The 21,501-nt window shown below is 37.3% G+C and overlaps 1 protein-coding gene across 11 annotated transcripts in view; it reads right to left on the bottom strand.

The window, feature by feature from the left end:
• Positions 1-1,980: 1,980 nt before the first annotated feature.
• The window catches only part of IRS1 (insulin receptor substrate 1), a 301,946-nt gene continuing 282,425 nt past the window's right edge, over positions 1,981-21,501 (bottom strand). For 6 of the 11 annotated variants that reach the window (XR_006180412.1, XR_006180413.1, XR_006180414.1 and 3 more), the window contains 7 exons: positions 17,153-17,242; positions 11,047-11,097; positions 10,480-10,565; positions 9,385-9,510; positions 6,579-6,646; positions 3,885-3,985; positions 1,981-2,517 (listed from right to left, as the gene is read on the bottom strand). The gene's annotated coding sequence lies outside the window, so the exon portion shown is untranslated. Of the gene's footprint in view, positions 2,518-3,884; positions 3,986-6,578; positions 6,647-9,384; positions 9,511-9,961; positions 10,446-10,479; positions 10,566-11,046; positions 11,098-11,262; positions 11,736-17,152; positions 17,243-21,501 lie in introns of those variants that run through there. The other 5 variants (XR_006180420.1, XR_006180410.1, XR_006180411.1 and 2 more) reach the window with 5 other exon arrangements.

Below are 21,501 nucleotides of genomic sequence, written 5' to 3'. Positions count from 1 at the left end.
GGTCGATGCATGAGTTTGATCAGAAGCACTCAACAGTACTCTTTTTTTTTTATCAGATACCTCAAAATGATTTTATGACTTGTTTTCTCAGTATGTGTTCCTTATGGCTTTTTACTTATTTTGATAACATATAGACCAGTAATATAAGCTTTACCTCCAAAACTCTAGAGTTAAGCATTATCAGAGACATGAATGAGGTGTGAGCAAATGGGACTGAAGGAGTCCTCTTTGGCCCCCATTTCCAATTCCAGCGTATGTTCAGATGAGTGGAAAATGTTTGCTGCTAACCTCAATGCAGAGCTTCCAGTTCACTGCACAAGTGCTACACTTCCATAGACTTGATGACATGGTCTGTGATCTATGAAAAGAGGAAGAGGGCTGAGATGAACTCCAGATGCACCTATTTGTTATGCTGTGGTATCCTGAGGCCTGGCACCATGCAAAATTGCATTTCATAAGTCACTTTCTAGGCCATAGCATAAGACAGTAGCAGTGACATCGTTAAGCAGGCGGTCTTTGCAGAGAAAGGGTCACCTGCTTTCACAGTTTGTTAAACACTGAACTGAGCAGGAAGCTGTCTGGCATTGCAGGATAAGCCTTCTCCTCTAGTAAGTAAGTATGCAACAGAGATGAGTGAGAATATTTTTATCACGCGTCCACACTTATAAACAGGTTATTAGCACAGCAACAGCAGGGAGGCAAAATAAATGAATACTTGATTTGTTCATTAAAATCAAATACTTATTTACAGCTTAGATGATTAAACTCTGCACTTGGAAAAGAAAAAAAGAAAAAAGAAAAGAAAAAACACCTTCATTCTGCCTGCTTGATGTTAAATAGTAAAACAGCACAGAAGTGAAAATATCCTGAACTTCTATATCATATGCATTATCTTCATTGGTGAAGTGGAGAGGTGTGAAATTCCAGCAGAGAGAAACATGCTGTTTTAAGAGGAAGTGCTGACATGCAAGCTACAATTAGACAAAAAATGACTGCTGACATTTAAAAATCATTACAGAGAGGAAATTATGAGTGTAATTATGTCATCATTGACACTGTTCAAGTGTGCTGATGCATTTTTGCTGATCAAAATCAAGTGTTTATATTTGTAAATAGAATGCACTTAGCAACTCTATCAATGGAAATGTTCTAGCCAAGAACTAAGGAAAATGTAGCCAAGTCACTTTGACAGAAACTTCTATTTTTCTTTTGCTTGATTTTCAGCATTTTGCTTTCAGAATCTTGCTAACAAGATTCATTTCTTGTTATTTATTAATTTGTGTGAGTGTTGTCTGGGTTTTGTTTGTAAGTTGTTTGGTAGTGGGGTTTTTTTTGTTGTTGTTTTTGGGTTTTTTTCTCCCCAGAATACATCAGCAAGAGCGGCCATTCTGGAGAAGGCCAAAGGTGTAACTTCCCAATATATGTTTTACATCCAGCAGTGGTCAACAGTAGTTGACTACAGGATATAAAAGAATACTAAGAATGTACTAGCCATGCCAGTCTTTTAGCTTCCAAAATCTGCTGCTCAAGGACTTCACAGACTGCTCAAAAACAGCAAAATAATCAAGTCTTTCTATGGCTTTAGAAATAGTCTGCTACTGGAGTCAGTACAAATGGAAACATGGTGTCAGCAGGTGGTAAAATATGTAAATGTTATCATTTACTTTGAGGAGTTTGTTGACTGTGCTAATACTGAAGTCTTGGCGCTGCATTATTTATCACAGTTCTGCTTTAAGCACTGTCAAAAATCCTTTACCTATGACATATCATCACTCAATGACAGAGAAAAACGACCAATCTATGATACGTAGAAATGCTCAGTTCAAAATGGAAAAAAATATGTGAAAATGTGTACATAATTGATTCCCAAAACATGTTTTTTGTCTCCAAGATCTGGGAGATTATGTATAAGTACATTTTATAAATGTGAAAGCAGAAGTGTTTACAAATTTCTTGAGGGGAGTAAGAAAAGGTCTTGGCTTCTGAAATGAAATGTCCACAGCACAACCTGTCTACAAATGCTAGTCCTCCTGGGGATGGCATTTTGTTCACACTATTCTGGAACGTGTTTGTCAAAATTTAAGAAAGAGACTAAAAGCATGAACAAAGGACACTTAATAATGAGACAGTCAGCTTTATGAGCACAGTTATATTTGAAGGGGATAGCACAAATAGAAACATGAGTATTGAATGTCAACTATCCTAGATAAAACTAACTGTTCATCAGCCTTTGTCTTTTCAATTCTAAAATTCCCATTGTTATTTCTTTCTGTTAATTTTACAAGAAATATAAGCCTTGGCTTGTCTTCACTTTTCCCTATTTTTTTCCAGTCCTTTCTTTATTGACTTTGCCCCTTGGGAATGGAGTTCTTTACAATTCACCTATTAGTTTGCTGGCTGTCATCCTGCAGCCAGCTGTGGGGGGTTTTGTTGTTGTTATTGCTGTTTTTTGTTTTATGGGTTTCTTGTTTTCCTTTTGACATAGGATCCATCGGTTTCCATCAGTGTCCTTGTTTCCTAGATGTCAAAACATATATCCAGTCAAATTTTGTTACCAGAATAATGTCAAGCAACTCTATAGTCACCACATCAGCAAAAAAGCTGCTTTCATAATGTCATTTTATGATTGGATGAATACTGTAATTCATTTATAGACTGATAAAAATGTCCATGTCAAATAACAGAAGTCTTTGCTAGAAATCAGTAATTAAGGAACAAATTATAGAGGATGTCTTGGGAGAGGCTGGTCCCACTGTTAAATTCAATGACTGCTCATTACAAAAGTGAGTACTCTAGAAATAACCCATAAAAGAGTTGGCCACAGAAGTGGTTTTACAGAGCATAGTTCAGGTAATACAACAAATTAGTACCAACACACAGATCTGCATGCTGCATTTAATTAAGAAAAATGCATCCTCAGTTCTTGATTTCGATCAGAAAGCAGAATTGGAAGGAGCTGTGAGTTCTTCCAGTGCCTCTCAACAAAGAGTTAAATCTACACCTAATTTTTAGTTTTAGCTTTAAGTATTACTATGTTTTGTGGGAGATTTTATTTTATTTTTATTTATTTAATTTTAATTAATACATTGGTATTCATCTTCACTTCCCGGAAGCTGAAGTCTGACTTGAATCTTACTTTAATCTTACATTAACTCATCAAATACCTATCCTACTTTTGGCAGGACTTTTTGAGCTTAGGCCCTAACAGAGCTTCTAGCCTCTGTTACTCAGCAGTTTACACTTTCTGTCCTTCACCTGACAAGTGCAGTTTTTGTCTCAGAGTATTGCTGGGTGCTTTGTGTGAGCAGAAGGAAACAAACGGCCAATTGAAACTACAGCGCTGAAATTAGAAGAAACACTGTAAGCAGTTAAAAAATGCAATCTCTTGGAAACTGGAGAGTGTCTCCTTATGTTGTATGCATTCCACTACATTCTGTATAGTTTATGCTTTCATTACAGAATAATTTCTCAGTCTCATATTTGCGTAATGCAAGCTATGAGCTGCTGATCTGGTAACCCAATTCTGTAAGCTATTGTATTTCCATTCAAAGGTCCATTCTAAGCAACCACAAAAAACTGCAACAACAAAACCACTTCCAAACCAACCAACCTAGCAAAACAAGAACAATCTATTTTGTTAGTCTTTCCTCAGAGCATTCACCACATCAAGGTGTGAACTTCAGAAGCTACTAGGAAATGCCAATGCTGAAGGGCAGCTGCAGCATTTCTATTTATTATTACCAACACAAGTGCAAATAGCAAGTATAGTGATGGTGTTCAGAAGAGTGATTCTATAGAAGTACTTTGGCTTTAGCAGTAGGAGAGATCATGTGGTCTCTATGTGATCAGCTATTAGTTTGTTTCGATGAAGTGGAATGACCTACCTTGTCAGCTTGCAGATAAGGATCAAATTCATTGTGAATAATTATCCATCCAGGTTGTCTTTTCTCCATACCATACTAAGGCAGGGAATTTACCAATACACCTAAACAACAGAAACACAAATGGGTATTTCCTGTTATTAGTAAAACATAGGATAATATGAATAAATTATTCCATGATCCTTTCTAGTCTGAAAGGCTTTGGTTGTGACCGCAATAAAAATAGACTGGCGTATAGGACTGCCATAGATGATACTGTTGGTCAGTCTCAAAATCTTTTCAAATCTTTCGATTCTGTGAATTGAAAGAAATATGCTATTTCTGCTGTACAGAGTGTGAATTGATCTTAAGACCAAAGCATATCTGAAAACATGCAGCAACAACTCTGGAGACCAAGCTGGATAAAATAAGAACAATTTAAATGGAATAATATGATTTAATCAACTAAATATTTTCATCTACAAAAGAAATTTATTCTCTTCCCCCACAGGCAAGCCTAATCCTGAAGATCAGCAAATCTGAAAATATGGGAGCAGAACAACAACCAACCAAAAAAAATGGTAAGAATGGAAAAGATACTATCCAAATTTTATTGTTAAACATTTTTGCTTTTGAAAGTATTGTTAATTTACATTATTTTCTCAGGTTTCACTTGTTAATTTTTAATTGGTATATCTGTGAAATCAGTTGTGCTATGTGTTTACCTGAATTACGTTGTTTGTTGGGATACCTTTATGAATGCTTTGCGAAGTCTCAAATCAAAGAAACGTGTTTTTAGAGTTAATCAGAGCTGATGACACTGAATATAGTACACTGTCAGAGCATGTTGATAACACTGAAGTAATTAATTAGAACCTTTTAAGCAAAGATTTTAAACAATTAAAAAAATAGAGCAGAATGAGGATTTAATATGATGTTAGCTCTACTTCTTGCAGCGATTGCTTCTGGTCAGACAATTGGTATAAATTAAACAAGCATTCATAAACCAAAGTTTTATATCCATCAAAACAGCAAGGCAGGTTTAGATTTACAGACACAAATCCAAGAGAGATGGTATAGTTCCAACCTGCAGTTGGCAAAATCAGCACTTGGAGTGAAACAGATCAGGATGCTTGGATGTTTTAATGCCAGGGCATTTGTAAACCTGGTAGGTTTACCACGATTAGTTCATGTGAGCTGCTGTTGATAGACTTAAGATGTGGAACCAATTTATGCCAGCTAAATGCCCGGCTTTTCTTATCATCAGTACATCTGCTTTCACTTTTAATTAAATGGTGAAAATAGACATTGGCGCCTCTGCTGAAAGTGGTCCTACTAGAGAGACTGAAAAAACTACATGGCTCCCTTAAGGGAAGTTACAGGGCACTGGTGGGCCTCAGGTCCAATGTTAAGCATGTCCTGCAAGTAACTGTGCTATTAGGTAAGAGCTCTGAGAAGGACCAAACATACAGAAAGTAAGTACAAGTGAAAAGGCAAGATTGAATAAGTGAAGATAATTAAAGTAGAGAAGAGATGACAGAGTTAAGAGTCTGCACACAAATAAATGAATTCCTAAATTCCATCTCCATGTGCTTGGAGGATAATGAGAGAAGTAATTGATAGTAAAATAATTGACAGCAAGAAAAATTCATACTGGACATTAGGAGAAGTTTTCTAATGCTAAGAGCCATCATAGGCTTATCTTGCTTTTTGAGAAGCTATGGTGCTCCTTTACTGAGGTTTAAGTATAGGCTGGGCTGGCGAAAATCAGAAATGGGGTACATATGTCAGGACTGCCCCAAATGCCTTAAATGACCACTTATACTCACAGCATCTTAAGCTTTTTAGGATACAGAAAGTGCTCCAAACTCCTGCTCATCTAGAAGTGCTTGCAAGGATTGGCATTCAGTAATCCCAAGGTGCTCTGCATCCAGGAGTGCTTCTGCTACCTCTGTCTTGCGGGGGCCATACACAGCTCCCTAATGAGTATGGTAAATCAAAGCACTTCCCTGCTCAGTGTTCTGCTAATAACGATCTGGTTCATATGCCCAGTGTATGGCTCTGTATTGTGTTAATGAAGCAAGGCTGCAGCAATGACCTTTTAAGCACTTAAATCCTAATTGTCCTTAGACCTTACCCAACGTGTGTGAACAAAAACTTAGAAGTGTCAGAAAGTTATCTTTTCATTGGCTTCAGTAATATCTTCCAAAAATTTTTACATAAATTATATATATATATAAATAATATATAAATAAATATATATATATAATTATAAATATATAAATATAATATATATTAAATATAATATATAAATATTATATATATATATATTTAAATATATATATATATATATTTTTTTTTTTTCCCAGCTGCATGTGGGCTGAGAGAGTTAGGTTGTCTCTCCTTACAGTGACATAAATCACAAGTGATCACGCAAAGATGTGGACCATGGCAAAGCTGTGTAAGTGAATGAGCTTCTTTAGAATATGTTTAAACCTGGTAAGGGGATGGGACATCCAAGACCTTTTACAGTCCCTGCTCTGGTTGTCTTGAAAAGTTTCTTTCCTTTCCAGTTTACACTGAAGTGAGGAGCAGTGCGCCCTTCTAATATGCCACTTCAGACATGAAAGTTTGTACAGTGCTTCAGTGTGATTCTGGAAGCTGATTTATGTGCTATGTCTCGTGTCTATTTTAATACCAGGCTCTTGCTTACCTTACCTTGAAACACCAAGTTAAATCCCCACCAGAGCCACATTAAATTGGCAGTTTCTCTTGGGCAGCTAAGTCTAAGAAGTAAGTGAAATTTAAAATTATGAAAGACAAATGAATAGGAAGATCTCAAAATAAATAAATATATACATACATATATCAGTGTTTCAGGCACAGAGATGAAGAAAGTTCATTGATTATGTAAAGAATTCACCTGCATCTTTCTTTTTTCTCTTAACAGAATGCTTAACTTCGTGCTGAGAAGCCTCCTCCCAGGAAAGATCCAACATCCCTACAGTGTTACTGGCTGGGTGATGCAGTGCTTTAGTTTACCACAGCTGAACATCTCCACCTTTGACAGCCTGATTTCAGCAGTCATTTTGTACCGGAGGTTTTAATAAATCTTTCCAAAACAGGGTAAGATAAGTAGGAGTATGCCACAGGTACACAACTTGATTCTGGAAAGTAACTTACAAACCCTGCAGTTGAAGTTTTCAAAATATGCTTTCAAAATAAGAAGTTCTCAATAAACGCCTCTTGAAAGAGTAAACAACCAAAGCCACTTTGAGCTTTGATTTGTGCCTCATTTGCAATAAGGTTATCTGGCCCAGCCTCACACCTCCCAGCCTCTAATTCTGTAACAGGTCACTATAGCATAGTGTATGTATATCACACATGCTATAACCTTGCCCTGCCAGTCACGCTTAATGTGGTCACAACTTGATTTCTTGTGGTGTGCTGGATTCCTGGCCAAATTTCATTGCTAACATGGGAAGAAGTCAGCTTGAAAAAAGGAAGAAAAGGAAGACAGAGTTGCTTTTCAGGTTGTATATATATACGTATACATATACACACACATGTGTATATATATGTGTGTTTGTGTATTATTCTTGCAAGATGGAGGCTCCTTTATGTTGTATTTAAAACTTACAGTGTTCCGAGAGTAAAGCAACCATTCCCCTAGTCAGAGAGCTGCAACTCAGGCAGTCAGTTCAATATGGGGAGCCAAGTGAGCATTTGAGACGTGTGATCTTTCAGCTGCACAGCATCCCATTTAACACATGCTTCAGAAATGTAATGTGTAACAATGGGAAAAAATGGCAAAAAAAAAATAAAAAAAAATCAAATAGTACAAAAGCCCATATATCTAAAAAACCTGAGTGTATCCACTACGTGTTGGCATTTTAAGTTCCTAAAGCTGTTCCCCTGCCTCCTTCAGGGTGATTGCAGGGATAGAATATTCTTTATATTATGATGAAAGGACAGGAGTCCTCTAGTCTCCTAAGAAGGCAGTGATAATTTTGCAGGACACTGTGGGATTCAAAGTATACAAGGTAGTACTAAACACAAAGTGTGCTTTATATCCTTATCCCCACACCCTTGCCCCACCAAAAATCTCAGATATGAAAAGCCTCAATCTTAGGAAAGAGCTTGTATAGTTTGCAAATAGTTTCCATCCTGGAAGAAGACATGCTCAACAGAATTTAAACAATGTACATTGCATTCTCAGTTACAGTGGCATAAATTAGGATCAATTCCACTGAGGTCAGCACAGTTATGTCAGTATGAGATCCAAGGTCTGAAGCCAGTTGAAACCAAAGGAGTTAATTCTCCTCTACTTCAACCATTACTCAGAGCAGAATACAGCTCTTTCCTTTCAATTGAACTCGGTCCATGTGGTGGGCCAAATCTGGCTTTGAATTTCAAGAGAATAGATATTGAGAAACTGATTTTGTGTAACTATTTCTAATTACAGTAGTGCAACTTTTGGCCCAGAGACTATTTCGTGTCCAGACACTGAGTGGCAGCCAGCAGTTGAGATCCTTGGCCAAAGTGGAGTGGAACATTCAGAGTGCAGCCTGCAAAAGCATTTCTTTGGGTTTGGGGGTACTGCAGGTCAGGCCTATTTTTTATCACAATTATTTCTCACATGGATGAGAGCAGTAATTCCAGAAATAAAGTGGACATGTGGAATGCACTCATCTACCTAGTTCCTCTCCCACCCCCAGGAATATTTTTTGACTTGTTAACTACTGGAACTTGATCCTCATGTAATATAGAAAAAGTGTAACAGTGATACCAACGACCTTAGTAAAGTGCAAGCTGTGAATAGCCCTGGTGAAGTTGAGCAGCCCAAAAAGAGAAAACTTGGTATGCCAGCTGCTTACTTCCAATGCAGGTGAATAGCTTTTAGAAATATTTAAATGAGTTGGAGTGTACCCAACTTCAATCTTCATTAATGAGAAAAGACAGAAGAAATGCAGTAAATCAGAAGTGCAACAACTTCATATACTAACATTTATCAAAAATTCTTCCTTGAAAGCTTTCTCAAGTATTTCAACAGAATGAGTACACAAGTTTCCTCCTTGTCTGAATACACATGAATTTCCACTGCCTGCCTCCTAAAATGAGACCATATCTTTCCAGACAGGAGGAAGAAGTACATGGAGATCCTGCCTTGTGTCTTAGAAACTTCAGTACTTCCTGGGTGTCACTAGCATTACTTAGCACATTTTTGTCCTCCCCCCACCTCTTCCCCCAGGGGTCATTTTCTGGTTACTCAACATAAGCAGCACCAAGGAGGTTTGCAGGACTGCTCCTCAATCATTATCAATCTACACTTCTCAGACTACAACTTCATCATAATTTACAGCTATTCTTATGAGGTCATCTCAGCTCTTTGAATACAGCAACCAGAAAATTAAGAAAACTAAGTTTTTCATTCTTTTTGTCTATTCATTCTAGCTAACAGCCACAGAAACACTGGCACAAGACATACGGTTTACATTAACACTAAGAGAGGAAGAAGACTGACCCCTACTTGAAGGAGGGAAGAAAACAGCACCAGCTGAAGGATCTGGGAACTGTCCGCCACCTCTTCTGCCAGATGGATGAAAGCTGTGTCCTTCCTGAAGTGGCTCCACACTGCTGGGTGCTCACTCTAACAACAGTAATTATGAGGGAGAAACATAGCTGTATATAATCAATTCCCTATTAAGCATCCTCTCCTGTTATTTAACGTTGAACTGATGCAGAGCTTAATGACTCACTGCTTTCTGACAAATAATGAATATACCACACAGAGGCATTTCAGAGGCACTGGGTCTCCTCCTGAATTTGAATGGAATTTAACAAGTAGATCCAGATGAAACAATGCAGAGAAAGAAAAATGAAATGTCAAAACACTTCATTTTAGTATTTTCAAAATGGAGCATTTCATTCTAGAACTGCCAAAACACTTCAATTTCAAAACAAAGACTTCTAGCTGTCCATTTTAAATTTGGCCTAGATTTAAAAAGAAAAAAGATTCAAAACGTGTGTAATGGTCCAAGACAAAAAAATGAAGCTTTTCTTTGAAGCTGAACTAAATATTTTGGATTGAACAAAAAAGATACTTTTCCTGATGATAATTATTTTTTTGTTTTGCCAACAATTTACTTTTTTTTTTTTTTTTTAATCTAGATTTGACCAAAACCAAAATACAATTCTCAAAAAAATATGTAATTGTTAGAGCAATTGACTAGTTTCATGCATTATGAAACTCCAGCTCTAGGTAACCCAGTATGTCAGTATACCTCCTGGAGTTTAAACAGACCAATCAGGCCCATTGCTTTCCAAATGCTATTGGAGCTGGTTAATTTATTTTCAATTGGAAAAGCTCAAGTGAATTCTTTTTATAATGGTAAAATAACAGAGATTCTGTCTGATAACTCCTACTCAGAAATACTTATCTAGCTGTGCACATGGTAGATGCTTCTGGACATCTCTGCTCTCTGTGGTGCTGCATTGAAGGAGAATCCTACTTCACCTGATCTTGGAGCCTCGGCTGCCTGAGCATCCACTCTGCCCCAGCCTGCCTGTGCTTGGGCCCTAAGTCTTGCATGTGGAGAAAAGGGAGAAATCAGCTCACATCCAGATTCTGCTTCACAGCAGCATTGCTGCCGCATGCTTCAGCCATTTGGCCACATAAACTCCTGTCCCTAATTGAACACAGTCCTGTAAAGCAACAAAGATGTGGCACTTGTGAGTCTGGTAACAAAGAGCATGGAAACGAAGCACCAAAGTGCCATCCTCCCAAGAGGTGCAGCAGCAGCAGCACTCCACACTGGTACTTTCAGCCAGAAATATTTGGCTTGCAGGTGTTTGGCTTTCTGATGAATAGCCCTGATTTTCTACAGAAAGCAGATACTTTTTTTCTGGGAAAAAATATTCTCACAAAATCCAGTTTTCCTTTAAAGAACAAATGGCAATGGAAAATCTTTAACCTATAAGATGTAGCAACATGTGTGATTTTTTTTCTTCCCAAAAGTTATTTTCTGTGTATCCATTGACTTGCTACACAAAATTGCAGTAAATCTTGCTGGCTCTGAGCCTAAAACTTGCCCACTTTCCCAAGCTCTATCAATAGAGATATTAAAGAAAGATGTTTCCTCACTGTTTCTCATTTTCTGAGGTCGTTACAGGAAGGACAACATACCTCTGTACTGCTTGTCACTGGATATGATGGCCATGGTCCCGTGCCAGCCAGCTGAAAAAAAAGGCTGCTCATAAGAACCCGCAGAAACAAAGGACACCAAACAGGTCACCAGGAAAGAGCAGTTAAGTCTAGTACCTATCTGAGAAACATAAAATCATCAGTAAAAGTTTAGTTACCAACAGATGTGTGCAGGTTTCCTAGAAGGCTTTTTCTTACCTGCTTGCAAAAGAAAAAGCAAAGACAGCTGCAAAACCAATTCATCTATGTTCTGAATTTGTTATGATTCAGTCAGCAAAAGAAAGAAAATCCAGAGTCAGAGATCACCCCCTCCCCACTTCTATCACGATGGGTTACCATCCTTAATTTTACGCAACTGTGTCATGTTGTGACCAAATATTGGAGGCTCAATCCTTAACTTTGAAGTTTTTCTCTTTTGTGGAATTAAGCCAGAACCACAAAATTTTTGAAAACGCAGTGCTTGACTGAATTGAATGCAGTTTCCTCTGTGAAACTAAAACCAAACAGAAAGCTTCTACTCTTCCAAAAGGGTGTTTTTTAAATTGCCTTTGACCCTCTTTCTTTGTATTTGTATTGGCTCTGGTTGTTTGATTAAAACTGTAGGACACCCAATTCAAGAGAGTATTTTTGAAAGACAAATAAGGAAACTTTGATACTTTTTCTTCAGATATCTCCTGTAATTTTGTATAAATGCTTTCCAGTTTTGGCTTACATTCTTACACACTGCCGGAATATCTGAACATTAATTCAAGAAATACTTTACTTTGGCCCTGCTTTGTAGTACTTTGATGTGTCAGTATTAATTGAATTTAAGTGTTCTCTTTAGGAATATTTTATATAAAATAGAGATTTTGGAGTTCAAATTCAAATATACATATGCACACATATAGATATGAGTATACATTAATATATGTAGCCTTCAGCAATTATATATAAAGTTATAATGTTTTCAACTAGCCAAACACAATAAACAAGTCGTTCATTATTTTAAAATCCTATTGACCTTAGTGATAACTTTTCCTGAAAGAGGAATGCAGACTTTAGCACCAGAAGAAATTAGTGAAGTTTAACAAAATATTTTAATATAGCTATAACAAATTCTAAATAACTTCTCGGAGGGAGGCTTCAGTGGCTTATATGGAGGAAGGGAAATTTCATATCAATAAATATGGTGGCATCTGCCAGATAAAATGTTTTAATAATCCTCTGGGTGTGACTTCCCTCCCACTAATGTGTTGGACAGTTTAGATTAACACCATATGCCCGTTAAAAGAATGAGTTGGAAACCAGTCTAAATAGTGAGAGTTCATTTTACAGCATTGTTTTCCCAGCATTCCTAGTATGCCTATGCTAAGGATCGCTGACGGCACGGACAGGATGATGAAAGAGGAGGAAAACCACAGGGAGAGGTGGAAACATGGAGCCAACAGAACCAGGAAGAGGAGGAGGAAAAGAAAGTCAAATAGAGAGTAGTGGGAAATTGTGGGGACTAAAGGACACGTTAAGTTTTTGGTAGAAAAAGTAGACGAGGGGTATTGTCCTGCATCACTGAGGATATGGTGGTTTTCAGAAGTGACGGCATTAAGCCAGGAAGAGGAATGGTTCTTGTAGAAATGTGGTAAAGAGCATGGTTAACATAAATTATCTCTGCATCTAGAGATACGCAGATAATGACATCACCTCCAGGAGGGAGAGCTGGTGTGAAAGAGGAATTGGGCAAGAAGAAGCTGCCATGCCAAAATTACAAAGTGACAAGGCAGTGGCATTATAAATTTACCCATTCAAGTCAAGTCCTGGCTACAAGATTTCCAAAGGCAGCTTACTCTTTTGAATGCCACATTCATTATGTCAGCTGGGCTGTTTCTTTAGTGAAGGTAAGGAAAACCCCTCAAATTGCATGCTCCTCTGTTCTATCCTCAGAGCACAAAGGCTTGCCTGACAACAAAAATAGCATCCATAAAAATGATTCATACTCAGTCAATCAATATTTCAAAAGAGAATAAGTGACCTTCACTATAATACATAAACTAATTTGGAATAGGTAAGAAGAAGTAATGTTTGATTCTAAATTTTAATGAGTTTTCTTTGTATTACTCTTGTTTACAAGGTAAACTCTGCTCTTGCTCTGCAAGTCTTCAATTACTGGATACAAAATAAAGGGAAGAATTAAATGCTGATCAGGCAGAGGACTCCAGGCTTGTGCTTACTAGACAAAGAAAATACATAAAATCTGAATATGTTTCTTGGTTTAGAAAGTGCAGAGGTAACGTTTCCAAGAAATACTTGTACCTGCAGTCTTAACCAATGACTTTGGTCCCAGTGACTGTCAGGCACAAAACACAGTTTTTCCCCCAAATAATGTTATATATTTTTTAAAGTGTGCAGACATTTACACACAGAATGCAAAAAAACTGTACTTGAATCCTAAAAGAATTAGAGAAGACAGACCTTATTCAAAGGAGCGGTTCCATTTACGTCAATGGAATAATTAGCTGCGATAAGAGTTTAGAGGATCAAGCATGTGTAGCAGCCATCTGTGCTCCTTACTTTTTATCCTCAGATAACATTATTCTCTAGCAACCAAAAGAAAATGCCACACTGACAGGTAACCCAACCTATTTCCAAACAGCATGTCAAGTCACTGACTGCTTGGGTGCGACATTTGACTGCAATTGCTTTCACACTTTGATTTATTCTGCTACTCTCATGAGTGCCCTGCTTCCCCTGTGCAAATTCCTGCAGACACATTAGCATGGAGACTGTCACACTGCTCATCTACTTGGCACAGCTGAGCTCTCAGCTATTCAGTCAACACCCTTAGACTAACCCCAACCAAGGTGGCAGCTCTACATGCTACCTTCTACATTCAAAACTGTGACAAGTCAGCCCTTACCCTCTGTTGCAGCTACCACAGCAGACACTAAAAACCTGCTAATTGTTACTGTGAAAATGGTTTTATTAAGACAATATATTGAATATTCATTAAACATTTAAAAGTTATACAAAATAACCTTCACTACAGTATAGTATTACTATTATTAATACACTTTAGAAATGAATAAAAGTCACTGATTTTCCCTAACAGATGTTCAGAGAGAAACTAAGACCAGACTACAGGGTCTGGCATGGCCCGGTAGCCACGTGAGTCACAGTGTCTTTCTTAGGTGACATTCTGAACATACAATAGCAGTAAATCAGTTTCACTCTCAGAGTTAAAGGTGTAAGGTTATAACTTGTTTCTGATCAAAATACTGCAAAATCCCAATATAGTTGCACATTTGTATCTGGCAGAACGTGTCAAGCTTTTTTAAATTTTATTTTTTACTTGTTTAACTTGCAAATCAGAGAGGTTTTTTACTAATACCAAAGAGAAAATCCCTCCTTTTGCAATGAGCAGCACAGAGAGAACATGAGAAGGCCTATCAGCAACTTCTACCAAAACATTCTTGAGGTCAGCAGCATAGCATGCACCTTGTTACCTGTCCTTGCTAAAGATGGGTTTCCTCAAGAATTTGTGCAGAGATTTAGATTTTTAGACAACGGTATCAAAAGAAAGGGCTGAGAAATGAGATTAAAATGAATGGGAAGGGGCTTTGGTCCTCCTTTATTTGTTTTCCCAGGGTCTTATCTTATGGAGTCCCATGTCTGATGATGTGGAATAGGACTTCAGAATAATCAGTTGATTCTTCTCCTATGGGTCCTGGACTGACAGACAGACTCTTTTCCCATTAAGGGTGTTTTAACCTGACCTGAATTGCCAAGGAGTCACTGACCTAGAAAAAGAAATGCTGCCAACTTGTTTGTGCTGGCTAAGGCACTCCCTGGCATCTGTGAAACTGTGATTCAAATATTTGTTCCAGGGTGAAGTGGAGAGTCTCAGGCACAGAAAGTGAGAGAGGCAAAGCAGCAAGGAACTGACTCTCAGGAGCTTTCACTTGAATCAGGGTAACTTAGGAATGTATTAGCTGATGGCCAGCTTTAAGGATTGATCCAAAAGGGACCCCAAGAAAACAATATGAGGTTATTCGTGCAGCTGTACTCTGAATTCTCAGCAGTGTTGTGCTGACACGAATCTTCATCTCTTGCAGAAGTATTTCTCTTGCTTCCCAGTAGTGCTGCTTCCTAAGATGACTAAAGTAAAAGTTCACCAAGGAGGGGAACTGGCCAACATGAGTCTAAAGTGAAAACAGACCATCAGCCAATGCAAGTCTGTACAGTCAACAGCTCCAGCCAACAAGTCTACCAAGTTTGGGAAGAAATACAGTGATTAATTCCTGGGTTCTTTTTAGTTTTACTGTAACATTAGCACAACAATTCAATGATTTCAAGTAGCTTCTGATTAGCATTAGTAAAAGATTAGCACATAAGAATGTTGCTGTAAATCTTCACAAGTCAGTATTGCAACATTCTTCCTATTGAGTTTTACGGGCAATGTGACAGCAGCAGAGGGCATGCTGTTGAAATGAGATAGTTCGAAGTCTATGTATGCACATTGTGACTGAGCTTTCAAAACCATGTCCCTGTAGTACTCATGAAGGAAATAAAACACTAAGAAATAATAACTGACTTTCAGAGAAAGGAAGGTAGCAGGAAACCATGAAGTTCTGCTAGAATTGGAGAAGTCAGACCTAGAGCTGTGTAAAACTCACAGCTTTGGCTTGTCTATGCTTTAGGAAGCATTGTCAGTAGGATGGTTGGCTTTGCCTAACCAGTGAATTTCAAATTTAAGTTTGTTGGAAAATCAGAGCTATTGCTGAAATGAGGCAAACTTCGCCATGTCTTTTCCCTAGTATGCTGTCATTGCAGTTAATTTCCTGCTGCCTCTGACAATATAGAACAGCAGAAGAGCAAGAAAGCAAAAAAGCCTAGCACTGATTTAACGTGACCCACTGCTACAGTATTTCCAAGGTTATTTGCCTGTGCTGGAGCGCATAGACAAGATTTCTCTGGTTCTGAGAAGATGAAGGACTTGGATGGTTGGTGCAATCTTGAAAGCTGCAGATCTATGCCCAGCAGCTGTAATTTTTGCTTTGCATTCCTCTGATGTGTCCAACAATACGCAACAGTGATCATCTCAAGTTAGCTGGGAAAGAATTACCTGTGCACTTTCATTAAAGTCATAATAATATTAAAAAAAATCTATTTTAGTTAAGCTGTTCTTTGTTATAGAAACTCATGTAAGCATTTAAACCAGAGTAACGTTGGATCACACTGTGCCTGAATCCAATGAAATTACCATGAATTGCCCTCTCGCTGCCTTGAACTGTTTTAACAGAGTTCCTTTTGGCTTCTGTGCCTAGAAAATATTTTCTCAAAAACTCTTGTTCTGGCCCTGCAGGTCAGGAGTGTGCCTGGAGACCGTCACAAATTAAATATGATGATTGGTGTGATGTAGCGCTCTGATGTGTCAGGTGAGTTCAGCATGTCTCCTGCAATAATTTAGCACTCCATGTGCAGCACAATTAAATCCTGAAGAGGACGGTTCTGCCTTCCCAACATAGACCTTTGTTCCAACCATTCTTCACATCTCACGTTTGCAACTCTGTATGACCAAGAGCATGTTTTTGGAAGAACATTCTGTCTCCCAGTTGTTGCCCATGAACAAGTACTGTGGTTACCAGCCTGTCACAGCAGCTTCAGTAACTAAAGCAATTTCAAAATATCATGCTACTTTTTTCAAATGACTATATCATGCATTTGGCTTGTGCAGAAAGTACTGTTCAGCGAGAAATGTAGCCACTAGAAAAAACATTTTAAAAAGAGCATTTGTATTTCCTAAGAATTAAAGACATTTTCCTATATCTATAAACAGCACAGTGAAGTTGAGTAAGGTATTGTGCACATAATGAAGTCAAAATCCCATTGAAAAATAAGCATGAAAATTTATCAAATCATTCATATTCCAGGTTTTCTATGAAATTCAGAATAGGCTTTAAAATGTATCATTAGAGAGTAACTGTTATTCATCTCTTTTTCTGAACATTAAAATCCAAAACATCTACACAAATCAACAAGTTTTCCTATTTCTTTTCCACAGAAACTACATCATTGATTATAGTAGATATGAATTGTTTTCCTGGCCACTTACCAGCAGTATGGAGAGCAATTCAAATCATATTTCCATGACCATTTAGTAGCTAAATCTGTTGGCTGCAGAAGAAGATCTGCCAAGAAGACACTGTTTATACAAACAAAATATACATTATTATAATCTATGGAACAGACTAGGCTACACTTATCTCTACATTAATATCAGCTTTCACAACACTGGAACAAAGCATCTTCCACAAGCAGTTGCTTCAGCAATTAATTCGCCTCCATTGCTGACTTTGAAAGTGTATGTTTCTTGGATAACAGGCAGTAGCTCCCTGCAGCTTTGTCTACTATTATTACAGCAGTAAGAATTGATAAGTACTGAAAATGCAGTTCAAGTATAGTACTACTTTCTACCTTATCCCTCCAGTCATATAGACAGGATAGATTTATTCTGTCGGATCTTACCAAGGATATTTTTTTCCTACTGATATTATCCTGGTGGGTACAAGAAGTAATTGCAGTTGCATTTGTTCCTCAATAATAATTTTATTGTCCCTTTTGTACTTCACATTGACTGGAGCTTGCAAGATCCTTGCAAAGCAATACTGTAGCACCACTGTAGACATCAAATGTGCATGATGCAGTGCAAGAAATGCTGAACAGAAATAGTTTCATGTTGGAAGCTGACTAAGGAAAGAAGTAGAGTTAAACACTGAGGACTATAAAACTTACTTTGAGAGCTTAGTTACTTCTATGAGGAAACACTGAGTCTCTTTGTATGTGAATGTCTGCTTTCCACCAAGGCCTTGGCAGAGTTGCATGCTTCACATCAACTCCTGTCTCCTCATTACAAGACATGCACATGTCAATGGCCTCACAGTTGTGCTGCAGGCATCCAGGATTCCTGTGTTTCTTCAGAGCAACAGTGTTAAGTATGAGGGACACCCCCACTTTCCAGCAGAAGGAAGCTGGCTCTGCTAGAGTAGTACTATGAAGTCTGAAGAGTTTCTCAGCTAGTGCAAGAGTACAGTAAGTGGTTAGCTAGACACACTAATCTCAATCTAGGTGTTACCTTTTCTTCACAACAGTGGTAAACCAAGTCTCAAACTCAAACATAAATGGGGCAGCACAATGGTGGGGAGCCCTTTCCAATAATGTTAACACCAAGGAATTGTGGTGAAGGCCACAGAGACATACTGAATGATTTCTTAGTGTTCAGTGACATTTTTACTTCATATATTCAAGGACTCAGTTAAAAATCCCTGGCTGGAGGTTAAACTGTGAGGGAAGATACGACTTATTCCAGAAGTGGTTGTGAAAATCATTGCTCGTGAGTAATAGAATATCCCAGTTATGGCTTCCAGAGGTTCCAGGATAATTCTATTTAATTGTGAACATTTAGTTTGCCGTTAGAAAAAATGGTTTGCATATCAGCACAACCCTGCAGCTCCTTGTTCTGGCGCAAGTGAAAGACTTCCTATAATGGATTTATCATTGCAGCTGGTAGGGATAGGATCCAGCAAGCTTCAGGACTGAGTCTTTCATACAGAAATATTACAAAGTGACCAGTCTCAGTGTCCCTTTCCCCATCACGGTAACAGTAGCTGGGGAGCACACAATTTGATTTGGTACTTGAAAATGTGACTAATTGGTGTCAATAATAATTTAAAAATAGGTTAATTGAATATATGATAGGAATAGAAAATAGGATTAGAGATAATATTTAGACCAGAAGGTCTTTTTCAGGCTGTGGAAAGGAACAGAACACAGTTATTTTTCCTCATGTCCTAAATGTCATCTCTAATCTTGTTTTCTATTTCTGGTGTATACTATACTGCTTTGCTAGCATCACTATAGCTAAAGTGGTAATTTGATTGTAAAAAAAAATAATAATAATTTGTAAAATATAAAACTTTGAAAATAGTGGTAAAACCCTATTTTCAAAGGTTTATAACTTCAAAAATTTTGCTCCAGACTGAAACTCAGAAAACGAGATACAGGACTAAAATACGTTAAATTTTTAATTACTATATATATTTTTTAAGCTTTTAATTTAAAAACAAAAGATTTGAAAGCCTAGGAACACACAATGTACAGCACTAGAATGACTCCGAAGTGCTGTTAGCACCTTACTAGGATAATTATAACCTTAAAAAAAGAAGAAGAAAAAAAAGACAACTTTCAAATAGAGATGCACTCCAATGGAATTTTCTTTTTTGAAATAAAAAGAATGAGTGGTTATGCGACCAGAGCAACCATCTCAGTTTAAAGCTGTTTGCAAATATTTATCAGAATGGTTCATTAATCTGCATTTTACCAAGGCTCCCAAGTACATATGTACATAATAAAATGCAACAACATTACAACACAGACAAGTCAGTCAATAATGAACTTTTCGAAAACTTCATAAATATAGTTACACGGGCCAATAATCTGCATGTTTTTTGGTGGTTTTTTTTTTTCCCCACATAAAAAGGTTCTCTGTTTAACTAAGAAAACCTTATTCATGCAGAAATAATCAGATATGGTTCATCTGTCTTTCCTTTTTCCATGTGTTGTAATGAAAGAGTTGTATATAAAGTTTGGCTAAGTCAGAAAAGATGTGATAGATGGCTACTAATATTTGATGAACACACTATAAGACTGGTAAAATTAGGGTGAAACAAAGGGGTTTTAGCAAAGATTGCAGAGATACCATGAAATTTTGGCTACCAGAAAATAAAATCTGTCAGATTACTGAAGAGATAACAAACATAGATAAACTTCATAATATGGAAAGTGAAAAGTAATGCTGAAAAAAGTAATATTTGACAAGTGAAAATATATGACAGGGAGGTAGCACTACCAGTACAGACTTAAAGCTTGCATGCACTTTGCACTTATTTTCTGTGTTGAAAGAAACCACCACTACTTTAGACTAAGATTTTGCAATTGGATCTTTACCAATGAATCCTTTCACAAGGTTTTCTGGAGAGAAATATCTGACTCAGAATGTACATATGAAGAGCAAGAGGCTGCAGTGATTTTCTTTACCTAGGTCTAAAAAAAACCAACATATTGGTAATGACGTTGGAGTATTGCAGCATTAGCTCAAAGAGCAATTCAGTATTGCTATTAAAATCAGACAACAAATTTCTCAACATACAAAATAAGAGATATTTGGTTTCAGGTACATATCTGTATTCTGCGGACCTCTAGCATGCAGGTAATTTTACTGCAATTTCATAGAGTGGCTTGGGTTGGAAGGGACCTCAAATATGTTCTAATTCCAACACCCTGCAATGGACTGTTTGCCTTCCTCCATCTCAGGCTGCCCAGGACTCCATCCAACCTGGCCTTGAACACCTCCAGGGATGTACAGCTCTCTGGGCAGCAATGACAGTGCCTCACCACACTCTGAATAGAATTTCTTCCTAACATCTGATCTAAATCTCCCCTTTTTTAGTTTAAATCAGTTCCCCCTTGTCCTATGCCTGACTGACAACAAATAAGATTATGATTATTCTTTCTTTCATAGACTAGCTTGACTTTTGTTGTAAAAATTAGTATGATTCCTGATTAAGATATCCTTCCTACTTTATTTCTTACAGATTTTTTAAAAAATAAAGATATTATAAATTAAATATTTTAAATACCATATTTTCAGTTGTAGTCATACCTTAATTTTCATAACCCCACTTTAAAGTTACAGGACATGTTTTTAGAAATACTAGAACAAAGTCAGTTGAATCACTTGGGGCCTGGCCCAAATCCTGCTGAAGTGAATAGCCTTCCTGAAGTGAATTAATTGGGAATTATTTTTATTTATTTTACTTCTTCTAAAAATCCAATAAAATCTCTACTAATGTTTACGGAAATTGTAAGCATGCATTTCCAAACAGCTAAGTCATCTTTCATGACAGTGATTCCTGTTATAAGTATGTGAAGTTTGTGATTATATTTCATTCAGTATAAATCAGATTTTTTAGGCTGACAAGTGTAAACCTTATTCCTGTTGTCCACTTTTCTATTCCCCTACGTGTCCAATTAATTTCAGTGAAACTCCTGGAAGGTACTAAATAGACAACGATATTAAGAGAAGAAAAAAAAAAAAAAAAAAAAAAAAGCAGAAGTCATCCTTTCTTTAACATATGAAAGGAAAACTTATTTAACATCAGCTCCTTTTGCTGACTCTTACAGGCAGTGTTCTCTCTCCTTCATAACTGATCTGGTTATTAAGCAGTAAGAGGTAGCTACTGAAAGACTACTGAAGTTATTTTGGAAAGCACACTTGAAAAGCTTGTTTCCTTGAGAAAAGAGATAGGGAAGATCCTAATCTTAGCACAGCATAGAATGAAAAAATATATGGGAAATTTCACTGTTTAAATATGCAAAAATACAAGAAAGTATGCACACCAAGGC

This window comes from Lagopus leucura, unplaced genomic scaffold (genome assembly GCF_019238085.1).
Source record: "Lagopus leucura isolate 7727_CA_CO unplaced genomic scaffold, USGS_WTPT01 Super-Scaffold_100021, whole genome shotgun sequence".
Classification (NCBI taxonomy): domain Eukaryota; kingdom Metazoa; phylum Chordata; class Aves; order Galliformes; family Phasianidae; genus Lagopus; species Lagopus leucura.
This window is presented reverse-complemented; position numbering and strand designations above follow the sequence as displayed.